Source organism: Vulpes lagopus, chromosome X, assembly GCF_018345385.1.
Source record: "Vulpes lagopus strain Blue_001 chromosome X, ASM1834538v1, whole genome shotgun sequence".
In the NCBI taxonomy this organism is placed as follows: Eukaryota; Metazoa; Chordata; class Mammalia; order Carnivora; family Canidae; genus Vulpes; species Vulpes lagopus.
Window position 1 is genome coordinate 110,334,632 of NC_054848.1, and position 20,619 is coordinate 110,355,250.

Below are 20,619 nucleotides of genomic sequence, written 5' to 3' on the forward strand. Positions count from 1 at the left end.
CTGGGACTGTGACCTGAGCAGAAGGCAGATGCTTAACTGACTGAGACACCCAAGTGCCCCTACAAAAGTCATTTTTAAATAAGTAAACTAGAGGGACGCCTGGGTGGCTCAGCAGTTGAGCATCTGCCTTCCCCTCAGGTCGTGATCCCTGGGTGCGGGATCAAGTCCCACATCGGGCGGGCTCCCTGCATGGAGCCTGCTTTTCCTTCTGCCTATGTCTCTGTCTCTCTCTGTGTGTCTCTCATGAATAAATAAATAGAATCTTTAAAAAAATAAGTAAGTAAACTAGAGACTTCAGTTCAGATTAAGACTAATTCTGCAGTTAGTCCGTACTGTTGGATTTGAAGAAAGATCTAGCATAAGACTTGGTTGATTCCTAGTAAAATTCTAGCTGAGAGACTAGGTAGGGCTCTGACAGGTAGCGATAAAAGTGCAGCACAGAGGAATGGTTAGGAGCTCAGAGCTGGGTTTGAATCCTGTCCCTGGCCCTTAATAGAAGTTAAGCTTCTTTGAGCTTCAGTTTCATCTATAAAAATAGGAATTGATGATACTTACCCCTTGAATTGATTGTGGAAAATAAACGAGATTATGTAAATATATATTGATTTCAGTGTCTGGTACATAGTCATGGGACTCAGTAAATCTTAGATTCTCATCATCATCATAGCAACCTCGTGAGCCATGCAGCACAGATGTGGGCAAACTTATTTAAAATGTACAAGACAAGGAAATAGTCTTAGAAGGATCAAGGGACTTGTCCAAAATGGTGGATCTTGTTGGCAAAATCATGCAAGGAAAGGATTCCTCTTGACCCGTGTCCATTTGTCTTTCCACCAAACTACAATTTGCTTTACTTTGGTAGCGATTGTATTGGATTGCACAGCGTACAGTGTTATTGTTATTGTATTGAGAAACATGTTATTATTTCCTCTTGTATTTAAGTAAAGTCCCTAATGATGGCCAGATGTCTTAATAAACAGTGACAAATGGCAGAGAAAGAATGAGGAGGGACCCTACATCTAGGTTGTTTCCCCAGGGGAGGGCTGGAGAGAGACATTACCAGTTCCCAAGATGCACTAATTAGAAACATTAAAATCGACACTGAGTCAGATTCAGGATTAAATAGGTAAACCAATATGCTAGCATGAGCTTCTCAGACAGTGTACACTAATCTCTCATGGCAGTGCTTATTTCCTTTCATTCTTAGAAGTTAGAAGAATCTCATATTTTGTTCATCAGCCCTACAGGTGGACCTCACATTGAAAGTCATAGCAAAGCAGTTTGATGACTGATGTCACCAGCAGTGACATCTCACTTTTCCCAGTGTTCAAGTTAATCTCTTGGCTTGGGGCAGCCCGGGTGGCTCAGCGGTTTGGCACTGCCTTCAGCCCAGGGCCTGATCCTGGAGACCCGGGATCGAGTCCCACGTCGGGCTCCCCGCAAGGAGCCTGCTTCTCCCTCTGCCTATGTCTCTGCCTCTGTGTGTGTGTGTCTCTCATAAATAAATAAATAAATAAAATCTTTTTTTAAAAAAAAAATCTCTTGGCTTATGTCATACACATGCAAAGATGGGTTTGCCAAAGGTCCCAGGAAATTGTAATGATGGTGACCATTTATTGAAACTTATTATAGGCTGACACTGTATACAACCTTTATAGATGTTATTGTGTCTGTTTAATCCTACCAGCTGTCTAAGGTGACACACACAGTGACAAACTTGAAGATTTGATCTCTCTCCAAATGAGGGATTCTTTCCTCTGCACTGACCTAGAAGGGCCTGGTTCCCTTGTTGCGTGATTTTGGACAAAGCCCCTTCCTCTCTCTGTATCTTACTTTTTCTCCATGAGTGGAATGAGGGGTTTGGATTAGATGCTTCCTTTTTTTCTAAAGTAGTCTCCATGCCCAACATGGGGCTTGAACTCATGACCCTGAGATCAAGAGTCACATGCTCTACCAACTAAGCCAGCCAGGTATCTCTGGACTAGATGCTTTCTAAAGGCCCTTTCCCTTGTAAGATTTTGAAGATTCCAAAAGTTCTCATATGCCATTTTTAACACTCTGTAAACTGAAGTGGTCCTTGATTTTCTTTTTTTTTTTTTACACTTGTTTTTATTTAAGTTCGATTTGCCCGTATATAGTATTAACACCCATATATAGTATTTGCTCATCCCATCAAGTGCTCTCCTCAGCGCCCATCACCCAGTAAACCCATCCCCCTACCCACCTCCCCTTCTGGACCCCTTTGTTTGTTGCCCAGAGTTAGGAGTCTCTCATGGTTTGTCTTCCTCTCTAATTTTCCCACTCAGTTCCCCTCCTTTCCCTTATAATCCCTTTCACTATTTCTTATATTCCACGTATGAGTGAAACCATATAATGTTTGTCCTCTGATTGACTTTCTTCACTCAGCATAGTACCCTCCAGTTCCATCCACGTCGAAGCAAATGGTGGGTATTCATCCTTTCTGATGGCTGAATAATATTCCATTGTATATATCCACATCACTTGCCATCAGGGAAATACAAATCAAAACCACAATGAGATACCCCTTCACACCAGTGAGAACGGCGAAAATTAACAAGGCAGGAAACAACAAATGTTGGAGAGGATGTGGAGAAGGAGGAAACCCTCTTGCACTCTTGGTGGGAATGCAAATTGGTACAGCCACTCTGGAAAACAGTGTGGAGGTTCCTCAAGAATTTAAAAATAGAGCTACCCTACGACCCAGCAATTGCACTACTGGGTACTTATCCCAAAGATACAGATGCAGTGAAATGGCAGGACACCTGCATCCTAAATTTTATAGCAGCAATGTCCACAATAGCCAAACTGTGGAAGGAGCCACGATGTCCTTCAACAGATGAATGGGTAAAGAAGATGTGGTCTATATATACAATAGTCCTTGATTTTCTTCAGAAATGGCTATTCTCCTACATGGAATAGTGAAAGTTATCAGCTCCACCACCTCTGGCAGCAAGCAAAACCTTGTAGAAGTAGAACCAAGCTAGGAAAGCTAGATTCCAGATCTTTATCTACAAGTAAAGGCATTCCAGTCTGCTGTGGGATGGGGCAGGAGGAAAGCCTGGGGGTTGCAGTACATATGCAATGTTTTTATTCCTCTCAAATTCATATGTTGAAGCCTGACCCCCACTGTGATGGTATTTGGAGGTAGGGCCTTTGGAAGGTAATTAGTTCATGAGGATGGAGCCCTCATGGGAATGGGATTAGTGCCTTCATAAGAAGAGGCCAGAGAGCTAGCTTGCTCTCTCCCAAGTGCAGATACAATGACAAGTCAGCAGTCTGCAACCAGGAAGAGGGCTGTCACCAGAACGCGACCATGCTGGCACCCTGATCTTGGACTTCCCAGTCTCCAGAACCATGAGACATAGGTGTCTGTCATTTAAGCCACCCAGTCTATAGTATTTTGTTATGGCAGCCTGAGCTGCCTAAAACAGGTTTGTAGAGTAGGGGGATTGAAAGGTGACCCAGAGCAATCAGGCATTGGCAGCTGCATACTCTGCATCTTACATGGGCTTTGTGGGGATTTCAGGAAGAGTAAGAATTCAGGGATCACGTGCCTGCCCCTTTCTTATCTCTTTAGCCTCACTGTTTTTTCCTCCTACCTCACCTTGCCTCTAATGCACTGTGAGGAATTGCTTCCTTAGTGTTCTTGATCAAGTTCTGCTCTTTTTTTTTTTTTTAAAGATTTTATTTATTTATTTATGAGAGACACAGAAAGAGAGGCAGAGACACAGGCAGAGGGAGAAGCAGGCTCCTTGATGGGAGCCCAGTGTGGGACTTGATCCCGGGACCCCGTGATCATGGCCTTAGCCAAAGGCAGACGCTCAACCCCTGAGCCACCCAGGCGTCCCTCAAGTTCTGCTCTTTGCCTTTGTCTTTACACATTTGCCTCCTCTACTTGGAGCTCCTTCCCTAACAACCTCTCTTCCTTCCGTTATATGACCAGATGCTACTCAGTCTTCAAGATTCAGCTACAGTCCCATTTTCCATAACATCTTTCCAGATTCTTCCCCAGCCCCAATACTCCAGGCTGGGTTAGGTGACTTTCCATGATGCTCCCGGACGGACCACCCATGTGTTTATTCTCTCAGAGCTCCATACAGTTTAATCGCCTTCTGTTTATCTGTCCATCTTACCTCATCACTGTGAATTCCTTGAGGGCAGGGACCTTCCTCCTTTCTGGTTTCTTCAGCACCAGCCCAGAGCTGGGTGCATGGGAGGGGCTTAATCAGTGTGTGACAGCTGGAAGTGATTAGGACCATCCATGGTAGACACTGAAATGGGTTTTCATAGAGCCAAATAACATTTGGATCCTGCCCACAAGGAACTCTCAGCTCAGTAAGAAGTAGCTGGTCATCCAGGAAGCAGGTATGGCATGGCTTGTGGGGCTAGGAAAGCATGAGACATGAAGGCATATTCAGGAATGTAATGCTGATTGGCCACAGGCTTCCTGCTAACCTTAACTCCCCTACCTGTATGCATTGGGTGCCGTGGCCACTCTACTGGTTTTATCCATGGAGGTGGTGGGGAAGGGGACAAGGGGCTCATATGGCTGTATGTCCCATGTTCCCTTTGCTGAACTATATGCCTCAGCACGGCCTGCATCTGTGGGGAGAAAGAGGATCCTTCCGTTTGTTACGAAAGCATTCTTGAGGGGATCCCTGGGTGGCTCAGCAGTGTAGCACCTGCCTTCAGCCCTGGTCGTGCTCCTGGAGACCTGGGATCGAGTCCCATGTCAGGCTCCCTGCCTGGAGCCTGCTTCTCCCTCTGCCTGTGTCTCTGCCTCTCTCTCTCTGTCTCTCATGAATAAATAAAAAAAATAAATAAAACCATGCTCTCACTCTACCATCCTTTAAAAAAAAAAAGCATTCTCGATTCACCAAGCCGTGCACCTAAGCAGCTGTTTGCACTGAGGAATTGCCTTGCTCCTCATTTGCGTGGTGGAAATTACATGGTATAATTGGTGGCACTGATGTTTTGGGTCTCAGAATGACTAGAACAGTGGATACCAGTGTGCATTGGAACTTCTTAAACCTGGCGCTGTCATCCTGAGCCTGTCCTCAAACTTGCAGCCCTAAGGATGTTTGGGACTATAGGGAAGAGGTGTTCACTGTGTGCTGATAACAGCAGGAATGTCAAAACGGGAGATGAGAACTAGGAAGAGTGCCCGCAGTAATCTCCGCAGACTCAGGTATTTCTCTCCTCGAACTTCACATTAGTGCTGAGAGTCAAGAACAAGCCCTAATTAAATTGGAGGGAAAATATTCTGAGTTCAAGTTTTACTTAATATGTCATTTAAATTCTATGAGTCTCAGTTTTCTTTTTTTTTTTTTTTTAAGATTTTAATTATTCATGAGAGATACAGTGAGAGAGGAGGCAGAGACACAGGCAGAGGGAGAAGCAGGCTCCATGCAGGGAGCCCGACGTGGGACTCGATACCGGGTCTCCAGGATCACGCCCTGGGTTGAAGGTGACGCTAAACCGCTGAGCCACCCGGGCTGCCCTGAGTCTCAGTTTTCAAATCTGTAAAGTAGAGCTCGCGGGGTGTGTGTGTGTGTGTGTGTGTGTGTGTGTGTGTGTGTGTGTGGTATCCCTTAGCTTGAATGCTGTGGCCTCCCATGGTAGAGGATCACGTTGAACGAATGCTTCTCAGTTTGTTATAAGCCTTTGATCAATCATCAGAATCTTCGAATGATTGTCTTTGCTAATTTTGACACTGTTTAATATTTGCCACTCCAGAAGACAGACTTCTTCAAGCCGTTCCCAAAGTCTCTAAATCTCTCTGAAGTTTTTAGCAGGGGAGTGACATGGTTAGATTTGTGGATTGGAAAGCTCCTTCTGGCTGTTGAATTTAACTGCCTGAGTGAGTGGTATTAGTTATGATGATGCGTGTGAAAACTCCTGGTATGTACTCAGTAGATCATTTTGGTTGTTTTTGGTTTTTTAAAGATTTTATTTATTTGTTCATGAGAGACCCAGAAAGAGAGGCAGAGACACAGGTAGAGGGAGACGCAGGCTCCATGCAGGGAGCCCAACGTGGGACCCGATCCGGGACCCTGGGACCCCGGGACCCTGGGACCATGCCTGGAGCCAAAGGCAGACGCCCAAGCCCAACAGCTGAGCCACCCAGGTGTCCCCATCATTTTGGTTGTTAAATTGTTTCTTATTAGCTCAAGCATGACCTTAGGGGAAATCACTTCCTGACCCTGGGTCTCAGTTTCTCCAACTGTAAAATGCAAGTGATCTATTTGTTTTGTTTGTTCGTTTGCTCATTCGTTGGTTCATTGTGATCTTTGGTTCTCTCCTTTCTCTTAGTGACTCTCAGCCTATACAACCTGGGTTCTCCTTCAGTCTATTTCATTACAGCTTTACTATCTCTCACCTAACATAATTTCTATTTGGTTTTGGGATTTCAATTAAGGTTTTAAAATATGTAATGGTATTCTCTGAAAAGAGGCAGTTATGGTGGGTGGCCTCCAGGAAGAACTCTGTAAATGAGAAGGCAGATCCCATTTTAACAGACTTTGTGGTTGCCTTTTGTCCTTATTTTAGTAAGTTACTCCTTACTTTTGAGGAGGTATACACAAGGTTCAGGCAGAGATAAGAAGTATTATCTAACATCATAACCTTTTATTATGGTAGGAAGGAAATAATTGATTTCCCAGCCATTTACAGTTCTATTAAGTCAAGCAGCTAAGCTGATACTAGTTTTGTCAAATGTTCATTTTTAAAAATCAGTTATTCTCTGCCTTGGAAAGTGTAGGGGAGACAGATGCTGCTCTCCGGGAGCTCAGTCTGTTAGAAGAGTAACAAACAAAAGCCAGCCTCTCCTGAGGGCATTTGCAAAGGTGTCAGGTGCTGTAGGACTAGAGGGGACAGAGGGAGCAAGCCATTTTGTCTGGGATGTTTTAGAAAGGATTCTTGGAGAGGGTGGGTTCTGACTTGTGAGCCATGCTTTGAAAGGCACAGATGTCAAGTATCCCTGATGAAGAAGCAGCTAGTACAAAGGCCCCTGGTACTTTGGGATAGTGGAAGGTATATTTGGGAAACAGTAAGGTCAGTGTGGCTAAGAGCTAGAAGGCACCATGCTGGGAGGTGAAAGTTGGGGCTAAACTGTGGAGGACCTGGAAAGCCAAACTGAGGACTTTGGCTTTATGCTCTGTGCATTAGGGCTCTAGGAAAGCTGTTCCCAGCCTGCCAGCCTTAGATAGGATTTGCATACAACGTGTCAACAATACAGGAGAACAATCATTATGGTGAGGTTCAAAATCAGTTATTCATTGTAATGGAGAAATTTGGGCTTTTTTCATTTTTTTTTACATATTAATAAAAAATGAAATGCCTTGGTAAGTATGAATGCACAACAGAGGCAACGTGAAGAAGCTGTGAGGTACTGCCCCCAAAAGCCAGAGACTGGAGTTTGAGCACTGGTGTGGTGGCCCAGTGTACCTGGGGCAAGTTACTTCCCTTCTGTGAGCTTCTGTGTGCTCATCTGTGAAAGGAGGACGAACATTGCCTTCTCAGATGGTTGTGTTAATCAAGTGATGTAATGGAGATCTTTTTGTTAATTCTAAAAAACTATCTGTAAATTAAGAATTGTGTGTGTGTGTGTGTGTGTGTTTTGTTTTTGTTTTTGTTTTTTTTTTTATGTTTCAATGAAGCTACATTCCAAAGCAGAGATTCCTGCAGGCATTTCAGCCCATTTAGCCTCGGGCCAGTGCAGGGAGGAGTTACCTCCCACTTTCACTCTCCCCCCAGACCCCCTTGCCTCCTTAGTTTTTTTATTTTGTACTCCCCCACAATCAACCCAGCTTTAACATTTTTCCCCAGAGTAAGTGATCTTTGAACCTAATTGTGTGGTCCCACTAACCAATTAGCAGTAGAGCCTGCCTTCCTTCCTTCCTTCCTTCCTTCCTTCCTTCCTTCCTTCCTTCCGTCACTCTGTGTTATAGCTGTATACAAGACACTCTTCTAGGCACTTAGAATACATCAGGGAGCAAAACAAGTCTGCTCTTTGCGAGCTTACGTTCTATTGGTGTGTACGTCGTGGGGGAGAGGCAATAAATAGTGAAATATGAGAAAGTTAAATGTGTAGTATAAGAGAAGTTGATAAATGCTATGGAAAAAAATAGGGCAGGGTGAAGGGGGTTGGGTGTGCTGGGTGTGGAGAGCAGTTTACAATTTAAATGGAAAAAAAAAGTTATGTAAAAGGACTTTGTAAATGGTAAAGGCCTAAACAAATGTTCAAGATTTATACCTTTAGGCAAGTTTAAAACTGCCAAAATTGTCTGCATCTTTTTGTAGGATCCTCTCACTTTAGGAAACTTATTTCATTCAGTCAATCAGTCATTCTGGTGGATGGGGGGAATGGGTGGACTAAGCAATGGGTATTAAAGAGCACACTTACGGTGAGTCTTGAGTAACATACAGAAATGTTGAATCACTATATTGCACACTTAAAACTAATACAACAATGTGTGTCAACTATACTGGAATTAAAAAACTTAAAAAATCAATCATAAATAAATAAAATATTTTTAAAAAAGAGAGAGTGCCTGGGTCACTCAGTCAGTTAAGCATCTGCCTTCAGTTCAGGTCATGATCCCAGGACCCTGGGATTAAGCCCCACATGGGGCTCCCTGCTCAGCAGGGAGCCTGCTTCCCCCTCAACCTAGCCACCTCCCCACCCTTCTTGTGTAGGCTCTCTCTCTCTCTCTCTCAAATAAATAAATAAATAAATAAATAAATAAATAAATAAATAAAATCTTTGAAAAAGTCCATGTTTATTGGATGCTTGCTTGACTAAATTAATAAATGCTGATGATAATAATAATGATAGCTATTATTGTGGCATGTCTACTGTGTTTTAAGCATTATTTACATAGAATATCATTTAATTCCTATAATAACTCAATAATGTAGGCATATATTCTCAGATGGGCAACACTTAGAATGTAGGCAGCAAGTCTCATAAAGGAAACCCTTCTTTGTGAAAAGCAAAAGTGGAAGAAAATGGCTTTGATGGGGACTATTAATGTCTTTCAAATTGGTAGGGTAAGCTGTTTACCAAGTTCTGGCAGTGTCCTCCTTCCATTGCCTTTGGTGCCGTTACTTTATCAGAAGTCTCCAGTGGATTCAAGTTATGGCTGTTTTTTTTGTTTTGTTTTAAATCTTTGTTTTTTTGTAAATATTTTATTTATTCATGAGAGACACACAGGGAGAGGCAGAGACACAGGCAGAGGGAGAAGCAGGCTCCCCATGGGGAGCCCAATGCGGGACTCAATCCCAGGATCCCGGGGATCACACCCTGAATTGAAGGCTGATGCTCAACCACTGCACCACCCAGGAGTCCCAGAAACCCTCAGTTTTGTGAGGTGAAGTCATATGCCCCTTCATTAGAGAGGAGCAGTATTAAGGAAATTAAATGAATGGTTGAACCTTTTAGCTTTTTTCCATTATAACTACTAAGTTAATAACAAGTATAGCATCATGTCCAAGTTGGAAGCCCTAAGAAAGAAAAGCCTCAGCCTCTAGATTGCATAGCAAGTAGCTAATCAGCTAAGAGGAGATGAGGATGAGGGACTTGGAAAATGTAGAATTGGGAAGATGGGCAGATGAGAAGTCCTGCTCATGCTTCCAGGCCACACTGACCTGGGTTCAGTTAGGAGAAGGACCCAGTTGCCTCTCCATTCCTCCCATCCTCCATTCCCCAGGCCTCCCTCCTTCCCTCCTTCCCTCCTTCCTTTCAGGTGCTGCAGCTCACAAAGTGTCTGGTTGTTGCCGTTGTGGAGATCCAGCTAGAAATGACGCTTTGCTTTCGGCTGGAGAAACCAAAAATAACCAGAGAGTAGGCTATTAAACCCTGCCAGTTCTGCTCTTCCAATTTATAGCTCTTAAATCCACGGTCTCCTTTCTGTACCCAAAGCCACTGCTTTTACCACCTCTTTACTGGTTTATTAAAAAGAGCTTCTTTTTTTTTTAAATTTTTTTTAAATTTTTATTTATTTATGATAGTCACAGAGAGAGAGAGAGAGAGAGAGAGGCAGAGACATAGGCAGAGGGAGAAGCAGGCTCCATGCACCGGGAGCCTGATGTGGGATTCGATCCCGGGTCTCCAGGATCGCGCCCTGGGCCAAAGGCAAGCGCCAAACCACTGCGCCACCCAGGGATCCCTAAAAAGAGCTTCTTAATTCTACTTCTTTCTAATACCCAATTCAGCCCTCTTATTTACCTGTTTTGAATTACTCAGGGGCTATCTACCTATTGTAGAATAAAGTGAGACTCTTGAACATGGCATGGGAGGGTCTTCTTGATTTGATACCCAGCCTGCCTTTCCCTTCTTCCCTCTAAGTTATGTGACCAGACCTTTCTGTTTTAGTTCCAGCTTTAACTCCTCCATCCAGGCAGCCATCCCGGATCCCCTGGCATGGTTCTATGTTTGGTGGGTTCTGTATATAACCTGTATGTCACGTTGCTTTAATTATAGATTTTCCTAATTGCTTGCTTTTCTCTGCACAGTGTTTCAAGTTACTTGGGACAAGCGTTATTCATTTTGTATGCCAACGGTTTTATTCCTTTGGTTACCACATCCAACTATGAGTCACTTACCCCTCTTGTCTCCACTGACACATCTTGCATCTCTCTGGCACACATCATTTATTTCTCCTTCCCTTGCATTCCTTTTCAGTTCAGTTCACATCATTCACCAGGCAGCGTGGTAGTTTCTGGAAATAGGAATGTACAAAAGATACAGTTGCTGTTTTTGTGGGTCTCACAGTCTAGTCGGGGAGACGGCAGGGGACAGAAATTCCGTCGTGCAGTCTGTAGAGCCTGCAGATAACTTTGGAGTGGCCCCAGGGAATGCCTTTGCTCCAGGTCTTCAGCAGGAACAGCCCTGCTTGGTTCTTTTATTCTCAGGATTCTGTAGAAGCTTTTGTTTGGGTGGGAGGCAAAGGGATTCCACTGCAAAACAACAATTGTTTGGATACCATTTTAAAGTAAGAAATACTGTGTTAAGCACTATACAAACAGTCTAAACAAAAGAGACAGACACCCTGTCTTCTTGTTTGGCAAAAGTCAGTTTCTTTGGTAAGCCCCAGCCATCATGTTGACACTTTCAAGGAGTTTGGAAGTAGGTGGGTGAGTGCCTTTCTACCTGTTTCACACCATTTTCTACTTGCCCCCCCCACCTCACTGAGTGAATACCCCCCCTCCTTTTCACCAGTATATATAATTCAGAGGCCTTTAAACTTTGAGAGAGAGAACATTTTAGCTACCTTAAAGCAGTATGTTACCCTGAGAAAAGTTGTGCTGAGTTCCTTGTTCCTGGAGTGATGTTAGTGGCTCCCCCCACCCTTTTTTTTTTGGTGACAGTTAAAGCATTCTGTGTTGACCTCAGTGAGAGCCCTGACCACAGCGTGATGCCATTACCTGTTACATATTTATATTCCCACTCCCACAAGGGAATGTGAGCCTCTTGAGGGCATGGCCTGTCTGTGTTCTCAGTGCCTTAGAGTGTGGCAGTGAACAGATGTTTATTCAGATTTGAGGAAGGAAGGGAAGAAATTTAAGGGGGGCGGGTTTCAAGGGGAGACGTAGAGGAAAATCTTGACCACAGAGTGCCACCCATTTTCCAGCACAGTGTCTGGGAGATGATCTGTACCTGAAGAGCTGAGTGAAAGGGGAATGGAGAAGTATGTCATGAGGAGAGAGGAGAACATGGGCCAAGGCATTCAGAGATTCTACTTCCAAGCCTTCTGGTTGACTTTTGAGGGGAAGTATTTCTCACTTCCTGGAATGTGGTCCTTCTCTATTAATTACTAGGCCTGAACTGAGAAGGGGCAGCTTTTCTTTGAAAGAACGTCTTAAAGGGTTTTTAGGATGATACTTTAGGAAAGGGTTGAACGTGGCCTTGGAGAAACTAGTGTTTCTGGAGTAAAAGCTCAAGGCTCTGAGATACTTTCACTTAAGAATTTATTTACCGACCCCTCATCCCCATCTCCCCCAACCCCATACCTTGCCAGGAAGCCAAGTCACTGGATGTGATGGTGTCTTCACCTGTCTAACTTGCTAATAAGCTCATGTTTGAATCTACAGCCTTGTGCTGAGAAGGACAAATCTCTTCAACATTTGCAGCCATGATTTCACGCCACAGGAGAAGAAAATAGTTTTTTTCTAATTCTGATTGATTTAGAGTGACATTTTAGTTATTAGTATGCAGCATTAATCTAGTGATCTCTAGTTATTAATGTGCTGCTTTATTTATTCTGCTTTGGCCACCTTGATGATAACTTCTGATTTATCCAGGGAAATGACTGTTTTATTCCCCACCCCCCCAGTCAAATTTTCTGCAAACTTTAGATGTGAGAGATATGCAAAAATGCATACCTATCATTAGGAAAATGTCTTCATTAACACATAAACAATGGTTCGTTCTCCACCAATGTGTTAATGTATGTTAAACCCATCTATTGACATGCAAATTCTAGTTTGCTCACCCCGGGTTTTACCTGCCCCACTCGCCACGAAGACCTTTGAGGAAGCCCTCTTTGAAAAAAAAATGTTTCTAGTTTTGTGTCCTGTGGTTTCCCTAATGGGCAGAATTTCTACTAGCAATGGATCTGTAGGATTACTAAAGAGATGAGGCTTCTACCGAAGAGAAGTGCTTGCTTGATACAGGAAAAATCATTCACTCTTGTTTTCATGACATATTACACAATCGAATTTTATTAACTGTGCTCATCCTGTGAGCATCCAAGGATGTATACGGGGAATCACAAAGGAGACACTACAGAAATCTAAATAAGCCTGCCTTCATAGTTAGTGCACACCAGAACCAAAAGATGAGAATTTATCTTTATTATTGGCACTCAGGCTTATTTCATTTATTATCAAAACTGGGCAAGAGACCAGCCTGGACCGATGTGCATTTGAGCACATGGCTGTTTGTCAGATGGGCCACTGAATCTACTCAACTGCTGTAGCTGTGGGGTTGGAGAAACAGGGACACTTTTTTTTTCAGAAATGCTGTCACTTTGGCAGAAATTGACTTGTCTGGACAAGGCAGTTTGTTTGCTTTTATTGTCCTGAAACGACTCTCTGACTCTTCAACTTGTCTTAAATGTTTGATTAAACACTGGGAGAATTGTCAATATCACTCAACTTCTAAGTCATTAAACATCCTAATCCTTCACATTCCTTGAGGCTGAGGCCATTTTCTTTCAGATTTCTCTCAAGCGGTTGCGGGCTTCTGTCAGCTGCCAGGAGGGAGGGTTAGAGCCTTTACTTTGGCGCTTGCAGCCTGGTGATCATCCTCGGTGTGGGAGATGTAGAGCTTGACTAGAGATTTACCACTCACTGATCACTGAGTAAAAAATAAGCAGAGGTTAACACATTCTGAAGCAGATGCAAACCCATGTATGTAGTTGCTTCAGAGCAACCCCGGTTCACCCCAGTGTGCTCCTGCCTGCGTCCCCCAAATATACACGCAATGGAAAAACTTCTGTCATCTTCAGTCGAGATCCCAGTTGTTGAAACTGGAGAAATTAATGTATTCTCTTGAGCCCAAACACCTGTTCATCCTGTATCCCCTACCACGAATAATCAGTTCTCATGATTATGATAGGCCTGTTGAGAAAATTGCCCATCTTCTTATTATAATTTTTATGCATACTCAGAATGAATATTTAAACTGTGATTTGTCAAGAGCTATGTCCAGTTGTTAGGTTTGCACAGTGGTATGTGAGTAGGGCATACACAAAAATGGGATTTAATATTAAAATAAAATGCTCGGGATTTCTCAGTCTCATCCTAATGAAATGCCACGAGCCATATCCACCCCTCCCCCCCTTACAACACTCCTGGTCACAAATATATGCTCGAGAAGAAGATAATTATCATAAGACATCTATATGATTACAGATTACTCGATTGTAAATCCTTCTTTGGCAAAATGACTTGATTGATTTTGGAATTTGAACCTCTTTGTGACACAGCGCTTAGAAGTGACCATTTCAGCGAAGGCAAAAGGGGACTTGGGCACACTCAGAAGAGTGCTGCGTAAATAAGGAGAATCACACTGAATTGCCAAAGATTATTTTAATGGCTCAAACCCCTTCCTGTTACAATAATTACAGGAACATCTTTAAGCTCTTCTCTGAAGAACTTGTGAATTGAAATAGAAAATGTTTTAATGAATTTAAATTATTTAAAAATTTGTATTAGAATTTTCAAGATGAGCGATTTCTGTGTTTCTCTCCTCTGTTCATTAAGGATAAGCAGTCTTTAATCCATTTTCCTTCTATAATATGCATATTATTTACACAATTATGTATAGCATTGTGTCACTTGAAAATACACCTCTTCAAGATGACTGAGGCATCTCAGGGTGTTTTAGGCAAAATATGCATAAGTCAATTTTCTAAAAGGCTACACTTAAGAATAACAATATTTTTCCCTTTTTGAACTGCAAAAAAAAAAAAAAAAAGAATGACTGTCTAGCTGTAATTTCTGCTTGTAAGTTTAGCTAAGTGGTGACAAATATCAGACTATTTTACACATCAGAGGATAGTGATGCATTGGGTTTCCTGATTCTGAAAGCCCCATCAGTGGTCGCAATGGAAATGAAGATTTCTCTCAAGCACCTGCCTGGAATGGAAGTCCTTCTGACAGACTGTGCATAACCTCTCATTAAATCAGCATGCAGAGGACTAACCAGCAGATGCTGCTGACATGAACCCAGATGTAATCTCTTTAACCTTGTCCTGTAAGGCGCATACAAGTCGTGACCGGGGAATTCAAAGTAAATTAGGTTTTACGTGAAAGTCTATAATCTAAATTCAATTTGATTAAAGCGATGCCCGATTTGTGTTTGTAATGAAATATTCCATTGCAGCCATGAGCAATGGGTTTTTTTTTGTTTGAACACCTAAGTTATTTTTCACATCCAGATTTTTCTTATTTTTATGCTAAGATGGCAAGTCTTCCATCATTGCCCTGCCCTCACATTCTTAAAATGGGAGAAACTTTTAAAGGAAGATGTAAGCAAAATAACTGTCAAAATAATCCACCAAGAGGGCAAATGTATTATCCGATTTCAGGAATTAATGGGAAAAGGGTCACTTAACAAGTCTAAATGTAGTTGTTCTCTATGTTGGTAATATTTTCTTTATATTTCATATCTGGGCATTATCAGGCTTATTGCACATAAGCCTCATCCTGCAACTATTTTGGTAAATTAATCATCCTCGTCAACACAATTTCTCATGGAAATTCAATCAGCCATAATAAAACTCATCAGTCACTACCAGAATTCCTCCTCTGTTATGTTTTTACATTTCTTGTTCCTTTTCTAAACTTTCTGGTTTTCACTATGTGATTCCACCTTCTGAGGATAACCTAGAGAGTTTAAAACATCTTGGCTTCAGCTATTTTTTGAGCTGGGAAGTGAGTCGAAGGAAATTTTACGATTCATTTCTTAAAGCTGTGGTTTTTGTCTTTAATGTCTGTACCCTAGTGCCACAATCATCAAGGGTTTGAATGAGCTAAAGCCTAGGAGACCCCATCTCCCTCCCCTCATAGCTGTCACCCAGAGAGATATGCTGCTTGACCTCAGTGTGGTCCTGAGAAGCTGGTGCAGATGTGGGTGAGATGATTGCTATCGGAATTTTAGGGACACACTCAGGAGGGAGAAACTGAGAGAAGGCAAGTAGTGTTTATAGTGTGGGGCCCCCATTGCACTTCTGGGTAAGTGAGCGCTGACTTCTAAGAATTGCTCCTGATAGTGATTTGTAAAAAAGTTGGTTGTTGATAATGAGAGCATCATTTTGCTCTTTGCTGTCCTAACCTAATGCATCCTCCCTCAGGCAGTGCATGAAGCATCCTGGAAAATTGGAATGCAGACTGCATTGCGAATCCAGAGACTGGAATTCCAATACTGTCTCTTACCTTTTGATAGCCAGGTGTGTGGCCTTGGGCCAGTCACTTTCTTTAGAAGGACATTTATGCTACTTCACAGATATGTTGCTCATCCTTTTTAAAATTCATTAAATTGAATTTCTAAAAAAATTATTAAGGTGTAATTTACATTCAGTAAGGTGCTTAAATCTTTTTTTTAAGATTTTTAAAAATACTTCATTTATTTATTCATGAGAGAGACAGAGAGAGGCAGAGACACAGGCAGAGGGAGAAGCAGGCTCCATTCTATGCAGGGAGCCTGACTCGGGACTCGATCCTCGGTCTCCAGGATCACACCCTGGGGTGAAGGCAGCACTAAACTGCTGAGCCACCGGGGCTGCCCAAGGTGCCTAAATCTTAAGTGTAGAGAAGGACTGATATTTATTTATATTTAAAGATTTTATTTTTAAGTAATCTCTGAACCCAACGTGGGGTTCGAACTCACAACCCCAAGATCAAGTTGCATGCTCTAACAGCTGAGCCAGCCAGGTGCCCGGAGAAGAATTGATTTTTAAATATTTATACACCCATGCAGCTACCACCCACATCAGGCTGTGGATGTCCCCAGTACTCCAACTACCCTCCAGCCACTCTTTGAACTGCTATCAGTAATTGAAATTTGAGCTGAGCATAAATATGTAAAAATCTTGATCTCAGTTACTGACTCTATTTGGAATACCATTCACTCAATAAGTGGTTAATAAAATTATGCATTTGTAAGTATTATTCATTGTATTTATTTTAATGTTATATATACTTAATGTTTATTATATATTTTTACATAAATCTATAAATATAATTTATATAAATATGAAAGTGTATGTATGTATATAGACATGTATGTTTTTTCCTTTGGGATTTACTCTGGTTTTTCTCCACTACTTAAGCAAGTGGAATTCCTGAGTAGCCTATTGCTCCCTGATTCCTAGACTAGTCTGACTGTGAAGTGAAAGCCCAGAGGGCCCTCCTGAGGCACCTGTGAGCCCAGCGGTCACATCAGGGCCAAGATTCCCCAGTGCTCGACTCACCATTTTAGGGTTCAATCTGGTATCTGGGAAAAAGGCAAAAGGAACTGTTTTCACATGTGATACTGGGCATAGTATTAAACTGGTTCACAACGCAATAACGATATGTAATTGATGTAATGCTTTAGGGGTTTCTTCTTGAATCTTTGCAGCCACTCTGCAACACCGGTGCGATTCCCTTCTTTTGCAGAGGAGGCTAGGACAGCTCAGTCAAATGACTTGCTTGGGATCACACAGCTAGAAATGGAGGCATTTGAATTATAGTTTAGGTTGGTCCAACCTCAAAGCCACCTTACACAGCAGTAAAACCTCTAGAATCTTGGCCCTGTGTTCCAAAATGCCAACCTTTCTCCTCTTACGTATTTTTCCCGCAGGAAAATGACCTACATGAGTTCCTGTTTCTGTTTTTCCCTTTCTACCTTGCATGGCATAGTAGTTTTGTCAGTTGTTGGGCCGATGAGAAATGGCAGTGGCAGCATGTGGTCAAATGATTCCATAGGGACATTATCCCAGAGCTGCTGTAGAAGGAAATAATTAGTATGAACTGGAAGCAGTGTCCAAGTGAGGCACTGGAGTCTGGTCTCATACTCAGAGGAGTAACTGGGGGTTTGTGGACGGGCCCCCAGATATTACAATGCCCAGCAAAGGAGGCTGCCCACTAGAATGGCTATCTGCTCTGAGTTTCCTCTCCTGTGAGTGACGTGGTGCTGGGAAGGAATACTGTCTTGAGCTGCCCTGTCCAGTAAGGTAGCTCTAGTCACATGTGGCTATTTCAGTTTCAATTTTGATTACTTCAAATTAAATAAAATTGAAAAATCAGTTCGTTGGTTGCACTAGCCACATTCCAAGTGTTCCACAGTCATGTGGTTATCATATTGATCAGTTCAGATATAGAATGTTTCCATCATTGCAGAAAGTTCTGTTGGATAGCAGTGGTCCAGACCAGTGATAGCCTTCATCCTGTATGTTCAGAATTCTCACTGAGCAGACTTAGAAAAGGTGTATCCCAGACTCCCTGTGAGCCTCTGTGGATTCTCACCCTTTTCCCCCCACTCCCCCCTTTATGTCTGCTGCTTTGCATCCAGGTAGCCAGTGCCTCAGGGAAGAACCTTTTCCTAGCTTTGGCTCTTTTCCTTGAAGATAGAGGCAGATCTTGTGTTTCAGAAGAGGCAACAGTCTGTTATCTTTCTTGCTAAGATAGAAAGAAATCCAGTCTTTGTGAGTCTTGAAAATGGGACGAGAATATCCGGATTTCCACTTGAATTACATTTTTCTTCGCCTACCTTTCCCCACTTTCATTGAACAAGATAATTTCTTAGGAAATTACATGCTTAGCCAATATGAGACTGACTTCCCCTCTCCCAGTTAGGTCTTGTACATTTGCAGCTTTTGGGGAGAAGGTCACTGGGACCTTTTGAATTTTGGTCTTAGGGTCATGAAAATCTTTCGCATTTTGAGAGAGAAGGTGACGAGCACCCTTGAATCACCTTAAATGTGAGGACACAGTTTCTGTTTGTTTGCAATGCCAATAGGGATTTTCACTCTTAGAATGGCTTATTAGTACCAGGAATTAAACCCTTTTATTAACGGCAAGACATCTTAAAACAATCACTAGTCATTGTTAAAGTAAGGAACAGCTCATTATTTTTCATATCTTAAAGATTGGACCCTTCACCATGATTAATAAAGGAAAGTTGTTATCTGCTTTGGTCACAAAAATTCATGTACAAAAGAAACACTTTGGCAAATTAAAAGTAAAATGGTAGCATGAACACTTGTATCTGTGCTGCTAATTAAAAGATTTAACTTATTAGGGTTTGGGGGGGAGGAGGAAAAAAGAAACAAACAAGTATAATTTGCCAGATTAATTTTATGGTCTGTTCTATTTAATCAAACTATACCTTTTAGTGAAAATGACAAATCTGAGTTGTCAGAATGTGGTAGATAAGGAAGATAAAGGTCATATATTTTAATGTCACAGAAGGTCTTATTAAAGGAACCTTAATTACATTAGGTACCTATGAAACATTAATTAAATACTGTCTGAAATAATTAGGTCCAAGTTACTGATGGTTTAATTAAACTCAGTTTCTTATTTTATAAGAAAACTAAAGGTCCAGTATCTCTGTCGGCAGCATAATTGATAGTATGTCAAAAAGGCAAATAGTAACCTTGACCAACCACAGAAAGAGGGTGATGTGGCTCAAAGGGCCTTGTGTGCACTGACTATTCTCCATAGTGGCCCATGCTGCTTCTCTGCTTTTGGGTAACAAGATATGGGTGCCCTCGTCTAGGGGAAGTGGATACAGTACAAAGCGAATCCGTCATTAGGGGCTTGAAAAGTTTGTGCCACATGTGCAGAAAGGTGAGATGCCTTCTATGTACTTCTTTGCCTTTTTAGAAATACATCCTACCTTTTGCTGCCTCTGCGCATTGTATCTCAGAAATACTAGGCACCCCTTCTGACCACTTGTAGTCTGCACAGAGGGTATCACGACACTGAAAAAGATTGCTCTCAACTCCACTCCCATATTTTTAGTACTTTGTGTCCTAAAATTTGTCTTTTGTTATATGCTTTTGCAGTTAAGAGCATGGGCTTTGGAATCAGACTGCAGGGTTTGAATCTCAGCTGTGCCACAGCTCTGTGACCTTGAGTGAGTTACTTCTTTGGATGTGTTTCCTCGTCTGTAAAATATTAGAAGTGTTGTTATGAGGATGATACTTTAACGTATAATAAAGCATTTAGCACAAGTGAAAAGTACATGGTGAGCCTTAAAAAATGACACAGAACATTCTGTGGTCTACAGGATCATGAGAATTTGAGGCCCAAGTTGAATTAGTTGGATGTAGGTGAGTCCAAGTGGAATACTAGTTTAAAAGAACTTGGAATTTGCCAGAAGAGAAAAGGATGCTACAAAAGCAAAAGCGTAGCTGGAGATTTTGTGGGCTGATGATTCGAAACGAGCTTCAGATTTGTTTTGTATTTGTTTTTTGGAGTTTCAGACTGACCAAGCCATCTCCTCCTCTGTGGGGAGGACACACTGAGGGTTGGTAATTTGGGTAGAGGATAGCTGTAGTCCAACACACCACACTCCAGGACAGCCAGCTCTTCTCTCATTTTTAATAAGACAGATGTTATCAGGATAACAGTCTTACAGTTTTTAAAGTGCTTTAGCATATATTATCTTATTTATTTCTCTCAACAGCCCCGTGGGGCAGGTACTACCAGTAGTCCCATTTTACACACAGGGGAAGTGTGGTGTAGAGACGTTAAGACACTTGTGTAAGCTCACACTTACCTCTGGGGATTTAGAGTCTGCAAGCTATGCTTTCTATTCCTGACACCAGCCTTCCTGAGCTCAGCCCCACGTGTGTGTGTCTGTGTGTGTGCGCGTTCAAATATGAGGTGGGGGGGTACCAAGGCCGATGGGCTCAATCTTACCAGTTTTTAAAGGCTTGTATACAAGGAGGAAGATGGGGAGGGAAAGGAAAAGGAGAAGCAGGAGAGAATAAAGAGGAAGCAGCAGCAGTAACAGAAACTGAATGTGACCTGAAAAGCCTGTTTAGTGTCTGGCCCTTAACAGAAAAAGTCTGCTGACCCCTCTTTAAGTGCACTGCTTCT

At 42.3% G+C, this 20,619-nt stretch overlaps 1 non-coding gene across 1 annotated transcript; it reads right to left on the reverse strand.

Annotated features, from left to right (window-relative positions):
- Positions 1 to 1,899: 1,899 nt before the first annotated feature.
- TRNAK-CUU lies at positions 1,900 to 1,972 on the reverse strand. Its single transcript has one exon. It is a non-coding gene; the product is annotated as a tRNA-Lys (tRNA).
- Between the last annotated feature and the right edge of the window lie 18,647 nt (positions 1,973 to 20,619).